The sequence below is a fragment of the Protopterus annectens genome, chromosome 2.part0 (assembly GCF_019279795.1).
Source record: "Protopterus annectens isolate FY-2018-M chromosome 2.part0, PAN1.0, whole genome shotgun sequence".
In the NCBI taxonomy this organism is placed as follows: Eukaryota; Metazoa; Chordata; order Ceratodontiformes; family Protopteridae; genus Protopterus; species Protopterus annectens.
The window spans coordinates 620,235,986-620,248,204 of NC_056728.1; the positions used below are offsets into that span (position 1 = coordinate 620,235,986).

Below are 12,219 nucleotides of genomic sequence, written 5' to 3' on the forward strand. Positions count from 1 at the left end.
GTCTAACACCAGAGGGATGCATAGGCAGTGACTTGTCTTTTTTAGAGGGTTAGGGAGGTAGGCAGTATTTCCAGATAAGACTTAAATATTCTCACAACTACTGGCTTGTTAGTTTACTGTAAGCTACAATTTTGTCAGCTTTGAAAATTAAGCCTTGGGCACAAATTATGCCTTGAAAGAAAAAAATAAGACTGAAATTATTTTTTTCTTCATAATTTTTATTTAGGCAACCATTGGAGTAAAATGTTGAGAAAATGCTCTAAAATGCATCCCAGACCATCTGTAAACCTGTGGCTTCTTGGGCCCTGACTTGAGTTATTTTCTAAATGGTTATTACTGGGCTGTCTTGTTCAGGAAAGGTGTGTTGAAGGATGCAAGGAAAACTAAAGCTGAACCACAACAGTGAATTTCTTTCCTTAATCATAATTTCTGTTCAAGCTATTATTGGATGAAAAGGTTGTGTAAAATGCACTTCAGAGCATATAGAAAGTTATGGCTTCTTGAAAAAGCTTAGAGTAAGGCAAAATGTAAGAGAAGGAAGAAAAAGGTAATGTGGATGGTATGGGGAGCCCAAAAGGAGAAGGACTCAGATGAGAGGACTGGAGGGTGTGTGTGTGTGTGGGTTGAAATGTAGGTCTAGTCATCATTTCACTTTAAGTCCAGACCTGTACATAGACTTGTTACAATGTATCACTGTTGCATCTAAGTGCCAATAACTCTAACTGCCTCTTTGATAGACCTGTTGTAATGTAAAAGCTTGTAGCTGCAGGTCTGTCTGTGGATACTACTCCTAAAAGTTTGCAGCATGAAATAAAAGGTTGCTTAGGATGGATGGCATTGTTAGGATGATACTTATACTGGAAGTGCCTAGGGGGCCCCCAACTTGACATTTGCTGGGGGCCCCAAAAATGCTAACACCGGCCCTGCCTACCACCTTTGACCTACTCCATCCTTCTTCCTACCTCTAGTCACCTCTACACTTTCCTTTTCCTTAACTTGTATGTAATTACTACTTAAGACATTGGCACTGTTCATCTATTTTATAACTTTTGTAATATAGTTCTGTTGCTGGTTTTCTTTTGACCTCAGTTATGTTAAATATATGACATGTGTTCTTAAATCACCATGGAAATGTTAAATTGTTTGTATAATCTTAGCTTAAATTGTTTGTATTAATTTGGAGCTTTTCTCCCTGGGCCTCTGCTGAAAAAGGGCTTTGCCTAAGCCCCAGACATTCCCAGTCAACAAATGTAAAATAAATAAATGTTTGATGCAAAATAGTTCCTCTGCCTAATGCTTCATAGATGCTATACAATAAATAATTGTTGGATGTTATTTTACATCCAAAACAATACATAAATACATTATGTGAGTGTTATTAAGTATGGACACACACAGTTCATTTACATATATACACATACTAACAAATGCAAAAGCAGAGAGCCAGCCTCTCACACATATGCTCAAACTCAGATATATACCCACATTCAGAGGCACAGACAGCAACATGCACAAACTGTGCCCAGCAATTACAGACACTATCTGCTCAGCTCTCATATGACTCTCTGTGATCAAATAATTGAAGATATACATACAATGCCATCCCACACCCTATCTCTGCATTCCCTGATTTTGTGTAATATTTTTGTTCTGTTCCTTGAAACATGCTTAATTTCCTAGTAAATGTCTGAGGAATAAATAAATCCAGTCATTATAGTTTCATATTTCTTATAGTTCATAAAAAGCATGTTGATGCAACGCCTCTTGCTCTATTAACTTTTTAAATAAATTAGGGTAATATTTAAAAACTCCCTGATTTTGGGTCTATGTCGCACCGTGACTGCTGGCCTTGTAAAGTGTACGTACATACGTACGTATACACACACACACACACACACACACACACACACACACACACACACACACTTTCTTTCTCTATCTCACATGCACATAAGGAAAATGCATGTTTTTAAGCAGTGACTAGTGAAGGGAAAGAAAAACAGCACTTAAACTGGAGTTATCTGCTTTCAGTTTTCTTATTTACTTTTTTTTACACTCACTAAACTGACACATTTAGCAAGCATAAACAAGATGGCAACCATTTTTTTTTAATCAATCTGTGCTTCACATTGGCTTATATGCTGCCATGGACTCAATACCAAGCTCTTCTCATACATTAATACCTTATTACAGAATGTTTATTATCCAATACGGTATCATTTGTGAGTTCTGACCATTTTCTAACAAATGTTAGACAAGCAACCAGCAGCAGTAAGCATGCTCACATTTAGAATCTTAAACCATAAAGATTAACAGAACAAGCCCAATAAAAATGCACTTACTTAAAATGTAAAGAAGTTTACAATAAAGCAGTGATAAATCCTTAACACCCCCCCCCACTAAAAGATATAAAACTGAATTGCCTCATTTTGACAAAAACCCAAACTCTAAACATATGCAAAACAAATACAGTCAAGGTGTACAAGAAGGTAAACCTCCTAGTACAATGAGTAAAAAAAAAAAAAGGGTGACAGAGATGGTGACAAAAGACAAACCATGTCTACCCACCAATTAGGAAGTTCAGTGTCTTCATTGTTCCAGTAATTCCTATGTGGTTTATTCTTGCTGTGGCAGCCCATGGCCAGCCCAAGTACCAGAGAATTAACTCCTTCCACATGGGCTGGTGGACACTATACACCTGATGTTATGATGTCTGGGTATAAAGGGTCATTGAACAGTGCCATCTTACAGATATTTCTTGCCTCCATAAAAAAGCCCCCCCCCCAAGTCAATCTCCAGGCCCAGAGCACAAGGCAGACAAAGGCTCCCACTCTGCATAGGAAGGGACTTTGAAGGCCTAATGGGAAGATGGGAAGGGAGAGAGAGGGAGAAGCAGGGAAAAGGGATAGGGAAAGAATACCCTCTCAAACCTTACAGAATGACAAAGGGAATGGAGGGAGGGAAGACGTACTACAACAGTGAATACATTCGAACATCTACATTTATAGTGAGTAAACACAACAGTACTATGTTCATCATGTTCAGTAATTTAGATGCTGTAGTGTACAGGTTATCACACATCTGGTTCACACACAGAAGGTCCTGGGTTCTATTCCCCAGTGGTACATTTAGGGAGTGGGTGTGGAATAATGGTTAAGGTCTTCACCTCAAAGACACAAGATAAAGGTTTGATTTTGACCTTGGGTTATTGTCTGGGCTTAAAGTTCCCCTTCAGAGCAGTTAGCCTAGTACTCATCTATAAACCTATGTTTAAATATTGCAGTTAATTATTATAATGGCGGATTCTCTAGGGGAGAGAGAAATGGGAGGCAATGCATAAAGAAATTGACCTGTACATAGGAAAGAAAAGGCATCCCTTCTCCAAACATTGGGATGTTTGGCCTTTAAGAACTTTTGGAGATTGTTTTGGTTTGAAGCAAACAGGTCTATTCCTGTCATACCCCAAGATAAGTAGACGAGGTTGAATATGTTCATGTTCAACGTCCAACAGTAAGGGATCACTTATGACCAGCTGAAGTGATCTGCTACAGAATTGTTTTCCCCAGCAGGTAATGGGCTAGAAGGTGTTGGTCCCAAGGTTTAAGCTGTATCCCACAAAGACATGATCAGGCAACACAGAGGATAGGACCGAGTGCCCATCTGCTTAAGTACTAAATCACGTGGTCGTGGTATGTGTCATCAGTAAAGCCCCTTTGAAGGCTAGAATTTGCTTGAGTAAATCCATCATTTCCTATAAATCTGTGTTTTGTTTTTATTTTTTTATTTTTTTTTTTAAAAGAAAAGCTTTGTTCCCATTTTCCTTGAGCTTGGAGGATGTTAGAATGTGCTCCCCAAGCTAGGTCTGAGAAATCTGTTGTGAGGGTCTGATTTGGGTGAGGGACCGCCCCCTCTAAGTCTTGACTGCAAGCAAAGATCCACCACTGGAGTTCCCCTTTCAAACAGAGGAGAAACGTAATTTTTTGATTGAGAGACTGGCTGTGATGGTTCCAAATATTTTTAAGTACCACTGGATCTTTCTCATGCAAAGCCTGGAAAGGGGGATCTTTAGGATACATGAGGCCATGTATCCCAGAAGTCTGAGCACCTCCCATGCTGGAATTTCTGTGAGGCTGAAAGTAGTTTGTTATGAAAGCTGTTACCAAAAAGTTAATCTGATGAAGTCCAGCTGGAGGATAAAAGCGGTTATCATAAATTAAAGCAGAGTTATTCTGGTGAATAAACCTGTTTGAGTTTGTTTCTTCAGTACCTTCACAGAAGAGGAATTAACATCTGATGTTTTGGAGTATTTATTACTGTTGCTTAATACTGTAATGTTTAGGTGTGTTTTATTATTTTTTTTTATTTATTTTTCATTTTTCATAGATAACAAGTCCTCTACCTTAACACTGGAGACAGCTATCTCCTCGCTTCTCTGTTGTGGTTTTGGTACTCTCTCCTTCTAAACATGTATTTCCAAATTGCCTCTAATCTGGGTGCTATAAAGCAAGAGAAACTATATGTTCTTTTATGTTCACTGTCCTTGCTGCACAGAGGCAGATGGAATGCTACTGTTTAAGGTATGCCTGTATAAGGTATGCCTGTATAAACCTAAACTAATGAACTCCCTTACCTCGTTTCTGGCTACTGTATAGTAATTTAAGAAAGCATAATAACTAACAATCTAGTGCCTGGTGCTGACAGACAAAGCAGTGCAGTGGGAGGGATTTCTATGACTCTTCTCTTGCATGTACTCTGCATTACATATAAGCTGTATCAGAGGATGTCAGCACTGACTCAATAACCATACTGCCCCAGTCACTATCTGTACACATTTCCTCCAGAAATACAGTAGTAGTAAATTTCTCTTGGCCATTATTCATTGTCTGTCACAATACCACCCCTTAAAGGTGATGATAGTAATATGTGAAGGGAAAAAGAAAACCTCTGTATCCAAACAACATAAGAAGTCACAGTATAATGCTTGTCTGATTTACTGCTCTGCAGAGATTTTCAGGAAATTCCCCAAACTGTGCAATATATGATAAAATAATGAGGAAAAACAGCAATGACTGATGTGCTATAGTCTACCTTTAATCTTCTTCAGGCAAATTTAGTACTTTTACAACTTTTTTGTCCTGTCTGCAATTCTGTTTGACATGAAAATTCTGATCCCTTCACCCACAACACTATCTCTGCACTAGGAAACAGTTAACATCTGATGTGCAACATTCTCCTCTTCGTGTTCTTCAAGCACTTTAAGTACTATACATAGCAGTTACAATACTATGGAATACACTGTCCCAACTGCACACACCAAACATAACTGCTTCATCAAAAAGAAGACATCTTCAATATGTTACTACAGGCTCCCAGGATTCCATGTAATTCCCTACACTCTCAACAAAAGGTAACCACCTCTGGCAAGCTATTATGTGGCCTACAAGACCACAGGCACCTCCCTGTATAACAAGATTAAGGAACACTGCACACACACAAACACACAGTCAATGAGCCTTTGAATGATGCTGCAAGGTCTGCTGGTGTCTGGTTATCAATGGAGTACATCTGCTCTACTCACATTTGCAAAACTACTACTGCCTCATCTTAAAAAAAAAAACAAACAAAAGCAGTGCTCTCAGTCTATAATCTCCCTACTTTTTCATTATCTTCTTTTTTCTTTTCTTGCTTTCTTTTTTTTGTAACCGCTGCAATGGAGAATATATGCTGTCAACATTAGCTACAGATGAAAACATCCAATCTACTGCAAAATATTTAAGGCCCTACAAACAAAAGAAGTGGAAATAATTTCAGACATTATAACATGTCTACTTCATACACAGACATTGTAAGTATGAGGTACACTCAAAAGTAAATATGAACTCAGTTTCATCTACCAGTGCTAATGCCTCACTGTAGCAGAACAAGAACTGGCTAGCCATTACTTTTTACCAAGGGGTAGAAGTGAGAAAGCATGCCAGCGTGTAGCATGCCATCCCACTTCCCATTTCTGAGTAGAAATAATTCTGTTTTTAATATCATGAGCTACTTCAAAAATGCACTAATCGTACAAATTATTCATCAGTAAAGTAAATTAAGGGTAGAAATTTTTATTTTAAAGTTGCAGTTTTAATGAGTTTAAATAAAAAGGGGGGAACTAAGTTATATTAACACCCAGTATAGTGGCACTGCTACAAAGTGCCGAGATAAGTGAGTCAGTCTTCTCAACAGATATTTAAGAAGTCACTGAAATACTTCAAACTCTCAGACTTCAGTGACAGGTAACAAATCAAACTGCTATCTATTACAGGATTCAGCTGTACCTTGGAAATCTTCCTCAAATTGGCAGCAGTGGACTGAAAAGTTAGATCTGTACCTCACAAAATCAAGCATACATAAAAACAAGTTATGTACTCACCATAATGTCCATCTGAGTAGTTTTGTCTTCAACCTGTGGAATACCGGATCCGTATCAGATCCGAGCCGGCAACTTTATTAGCATCTGCTCCAAGCTCCTCCCCTTACCAATAATACACCTCCACTACCTTCCAACCCCCAGATCAAGTTTACTGAATCATATACTGATAACCAGACCTGTAAAAATACCCATGACCTATAACTGCAGCCCATAGGCTGTTCATATGCCAAGGTCCGGGGAAAGGAGGGCGGATGGTTGAAGACAAATGAAGAAGAACGACTCAGATGGAACATTATGGTGACTACATAACTTCTTTATCTGAAGTAGTTTACTTCATTTGGTCTTCAACCTGTGGGACACAGTCCCCAGCTACTAAACTCCTGGGTGGCCCTCATGGAAGGATATTCCGGAGCACCGCGGAAGCAAAGGATGCTCTCCTTCTGGAAATCAAATTGAATTTGTAATGAGAAATGAATGTATGAGATGAGGACCAAGTAGCTGCAGAACAAATATCATCCAAAGAAACTCTAGACCAAAAGGCCACAGATGTAGCCATGGATCTAGTGGAATAAGCTCTCACCTGACCCGAACAGACATGCCTCTGTCCTTACAGACCTGAAGGATGCATGAAGAAATCCATCTAGCAATAGTGACCTTGGAGATAGGTTTACAAGGATACAAACAATTGATCAGATTTACTGAAATTGCTTGTCCTATGTAAATAGAATCGTAACTGCCTATGAACATCCAGCAGGTGGACTTTGTATTCAATCTTGTTAGTATAATTAGGAAAGAACACAGGCAAATTGATGATCTGATTGATATTGACTGGTGATGCCACCTTAGGAAGAAAGGATGGATTGGTCCGAAGGGAAACCCTATCTTTGTGAAAAATCATATAAGGAACTTTGACAGACAAGGCCTGCAGTTCTGAAACCCTTTTGACAGAGGTAATAGCCACCAGAAATACTGTTTTCTAAGACAAATATTTTAGATCTGTGGTTGCAGCAGGTTCAAAAGGCGGAGCAACCAAAGCTTGAAGAACTATAGTAAGATCTCATGGGGGAACAGGATCCTTGACCAGGGGGGTGTAACAGAAAAGTGCCTTTAATAAAGACTTTACACAGCCTGGAGGAGGCCAGAGAGGCAGAATTCTCACCCACATGAAAATGAGAAATGGCAGCCAACTGAACCTTGACAGTAGAAGAACTAGCTCCATGTTTAAAAATCTCAGCTAGAAAATCAAGAATGGCGGAAACAGGAGCCGTGAAGGGGTCTAAACTCCTCTGAGAAGCACAAAAGGAAAAACATTTCCACTTGCTGTGATAAACTTTCCTGGTCGAGGACTTATCAGCAGCCACCAAAATAGACCTAACTGAGGAGGATAATCCAGGAGTCCTAGCAATCACGGGAACTGGAGCAGCCAAGCTGTGAGCTTCAAAACTGTCCAGATTTGGATGAGGAACCCCCGAAGGGTTTGAAATCAGATCCTGAATGGGATCCAAGATCCAAGACGGAGCCAGAAGGTGAGACCAAAGGAAGGGAAACCATACCTGGCGAGGCCAAAACGGGGTAATGAGGATCACTTAGCTCCCCAGTCGACAAGCTTTCTGTAGAAACCTCAGAATAAGAAGTACTGGAGGGTAAGCATACAGAAGTCCGGGAGGCCAAGCATGTACTAGAGCGTCTCTGGGGGACTCCCCCGGCAGGGTATTCAGAGCGAAAAACTCACTGCACTTCGCGTTGGAAAGAGATGTGAAGAGATCGCAGCAAGGCTGACCCCACTCGCGGAAGATCTGTTCCGCTACTGAAAGATTCAGAGACCACTCATAAGGCATCAGAATAGTCCGACTTAACCTATCCGCTAGGATGTTGGACCGTCCCGGAATGGGTGTTGCGATGAGAAAGCGACCAGTGGAGATCGCCCATTCCCACATCCTCATGGCCTTGCGACAAAGGGGGTAAGATCTGGTCCTTCCCTGTTTGTTGATATACCAGACCACTGATGTGTTGTATGACTGAAATGCAAATCGTTCCAAGAGGAAGAAAGGCATGAAGGGCCCTGCAATGCTAAAAGGACTGCCCTCATCTCTAGAACATTTATGTGCAAGCTGGTCTCTACAGGGCACCACAGGCCTTGGACTGTCCTGTCCGAACAATGCCCCCCCCCCCCCCGAGTTAGGAGGCATCCATGGTCACTGTGGCTTGGGCCGGGGCTGGAACAAAGGGGAGTCCCTCCAAAATGTCCAGAGAGCACATCCACCATATGAGGGAAGACCGACAAACTCGACTGAGTTGTACTGGATATGCCAATGGAAGTTCCAACAGGGACCACTGTACAGCTAGAGTCCACTGTAGAATTCTCATATGTAACCGGGCACACAAGAGAAGCATTATGGTCACCGCCATTGAACCTAAGGCCCTAAACACTGATTCTGCTGTTGGGAGATGAGAATGGTAGATTAGAGAGACATGCATCTTCAGGTTTTGTACTCTCTCCAAGGTCCAGAAGATTTTGCACTGTAAAGTATCTATTCTTGCGCCAATGCAGTCTATCACCTGTACAGGATCTAGGAGTGATTTGGGTGTGTTGATTGTGATCCCCAAATGCAGGGCAAGAATCAAGAAATAATCCCTGGTTTTGGAGAGTAGACGCCTGGTGGGAGTAGTGAGGAGTCAATCGTCCAGGTACAGATAGACCTGAATCCGCTGAAACCTCAAGTGAGCCGCTACCACCGCCATCACTTTGGTGAACACCCTGGGGGCTGTGGTGAGACCAAAGGGTAGGGCTCGAAAATGGTAATGATCGACTCCTAGCTGGAAATGGAGGAACCTCCTGGAGCTTCTGTGCATTTTTATGTGATAGCAAGTATCCTGGAGGTCTAATGAGCACATATAGTCGCTCTCTTGCAGGTACGGCATTGATGGACCACAGTGTGACCATCCGGAACTTCTCTTTGGCAACTGACAGGTTCAGGGTATAAAGGTCCAGGATGGGCCTTAAGTCCCCAGTTCTCTTTGGCACCAAAAAGAACCTGAAGTAGAAGCCCAATCTGGACTGATCTAGGGGGATGGTTTTCTAGCAGCTTGGAAATTTCCTGTGCTGCCGCCTCCCTTTGCATGGGTGGTACATCCGGGAGGTGGTTGGGAGATTTGGGGGGGGACCCACAAAGGGCATACAGTATCCTCTGGATATGATCTGAAGCACCCAGCGGTCTGATGTTATGGACTTCCATGCCACCAGGTGCAAGGACAATCATCCCCTGACTGCCTCCAGAGTACAGCAGTCGGGCCACCCCTCAGGGTTGCTGCCTGGGTCTGTCCGAGAAAGGTTCTCGAGACCCAAAATTACTCAGACCCTCCCCGTCTGCCTCTGGGCTGGCGTCCATTCTGTCCCCCTCTGCCTCTGGGGGAAGAAGAGTCCTGAGTGTCCCGGGAATACTGTGACTTCCAGAACCACATCTTCTTTTGCCCTCTGGTTCCGGGAAAAGGACCTATGAGGGTTCAAGAAGTGGATCCCGACGGCAGACGGTGTCTTCCCATTCTTCTCACTCTGGACTAACATCTCTTTGATGGTCTTACCAAAAAGAGTAGAGCCATCATAAGGGGCATTGGCAAAGGATGCCTTGAAAGGTTCTGAAAATTGACAATCTGAGCCACTCATTGTGCCACAATGGACACGCCGGACCCAGCCACCCTAGCTGCTCCTTCAGTAGCATGTGAAAGGAGTCATATGGACGTGTTGGAGACTGCTTTGAAAGTGGCCATTCTCACGGAGAATGAGACCCTGTCCTCCTGCGATATGGACTTAGAGGGAGACTCCTCCAGCCCCTTTACCAGGTCGTGTTGGAGCCTGGTGACATCGGCCAGGTAGTTCAGCGCCCTAATAGAAAAGGTAGCTGAAGCGTAAACCCACTTCCCTAGGTGGTCTATCATCAGTGACTCTCGGTCAGGTTGATGAACTGAAGAACTCTCCTGGGCAAGTTCCTTCTTTGTGGCTGCTGCTACCACCATAGAGTCTACGGGGGAGCCCTTGTTCCATGCTGGCCTACCCGAAAGAGGACTCAAAATCTTGTCAGGCCTTTTTAAAATTGGTTCCATGGTGTCCGTCTCCTTCCATGCCCGTGAGGTGATCAGGTCCACCAAAGGATCCACAGGAGGAGACACCCAGGAAGTAGATGGGCTCATGCCGAAAGCCTCCAGGAACACGAACTCATCAGAAGAAGGTTTGGGGGCAGACCAACCTCCCCTTTGGCGAAGGATTTCCATGATGTCTCCAAAGGAGACACCTTCGGGAAGTGACCTAGGGAAACCTTCTCCATCATCCAAGTCCGTATCCTTGGTGAGGGACTCGGGGGGGGGGGGTCCAAGTGCCTCCTCTTGCACGTATGTTTGCGAGGCACCTCTCCGGTGGGACTCTCTGGGGGGAACTCGCAAGCCACTTGTTCTTCAGGGGGAACTGTCTGGGGCTCCTCGAGCAAGGGCTGTCCCTCTGGTAAAATGATGGGAATCGTAGAAAGAGACGAGGGGGTCTGGGCAGAGTCCGACAGTCAGGGGTCTTGATCCAGCGGAGAGAACCCTTTCTACCACGTCAAATGTCGATGGCAAGCGAACCTCCTGTGGAACCAATAAGGAGGTCAGTCTCCCTGGGTCCGACGAGAGAATCGGAAACGGGCCCGAAGCAGATGGAGCTCTGAGGAAGGGAAGTTGGCCTGACAAAGGCGGAGCCGATGAAAAAAGTTCCACTCCCCCGGAACAGACACCCAAGCTCCGGCTCCAAGAGCGGCTCGGATCTGAGCTGGTCAGATCCAACAAGCTCCAGGCAGCTCTCGGCATCGAGGAAGCAGGTACCATCAGCGCCTACCCACTGACTAAAGCCATCCTCGGATCCGAGTACTCTGAACCCGGTGGACGGATTGGAGGAGAAATCAGCTGGAAAAAAGGAAGCAAGCTCCTCCCGCCTGAGGGAGAGGGGGCTGGCAAGACCCCCATCTAGATCTGAGTACGAATGAATCTCCTCATCATTTTATCCATGTCGACGTCAGATAAAGACCAGGTGGACCTCGACAAGGCCACGGATTCCAACCTTGCGGGTCGGGGCACCGAGGCCCTAAAGGTAGAGCGCGTCTCCTCTGGCTCCGGGGAAAACCTTGGAGATCGGAGCCGATGGGAGTCACGGATACTAGGTGTCTTATCCGGTGAAGGGAGGTCTGGAGACCTCTTGCATTTTTCAGTCCTTGGTCTTGGTGCTCTCTCCTTCTCCCTGCCCCTTTTCTGCTCCGCTTCCACAGGCTTTGACATGGGAGGTTGAGTCCCAGCCTGGGAGGGAGGAGAAGCAAGAGAAGGAGAGGTGGCCACAGCAGCCACTGTGACTGAAGACGAAGATGAGGCAACCGCCTCAGAAGAGGGAAGAAGGCCTTTCAGGGCCAACTTCGTCTTCCTGTCTTTAATAGCGGGCGGGTTAAAACCCGTGCATATAGACTAGTCTGTGCTAAGGTGGGCCACACCTAAGCACATGTGTGGCCATCCGCAAGGGATAACTTATGGCCACATTCAGTGCATCTTTTAAATATGAGCTTTTTAGCCATAACAACAGTGGAAAAAACAACAATAAAAGCAGTAATATTTTTTCTCACTGAACACACCACTCACCAGACTCACACACGGAACACACTGAGAGGGGGAGGGGAAGCAGCACACTGACAAACTACTAAAACTAAGCTAAACAACTCTAAAGAATGATAACTCGATGCACCAGGTGAGGGGAGGAGAAGGGGAACCTACACAATCACTAATCTATCTAT

The 12,219-nt window shown here is 43.9% G+C and overlaps 1 protein-coding gene across 1 annotated transcript in view; it reads right to left on the reverse strand.

The window, feature by feature from the left end:
* LOC122792761 overlaps window positions 1-12,219 on the reverse strand; it is a 1,018,830-nt gene that overhangs the window by 64,045 nt on the left and 942,566 nt on the right. The window lies entirely within an intron of this gene.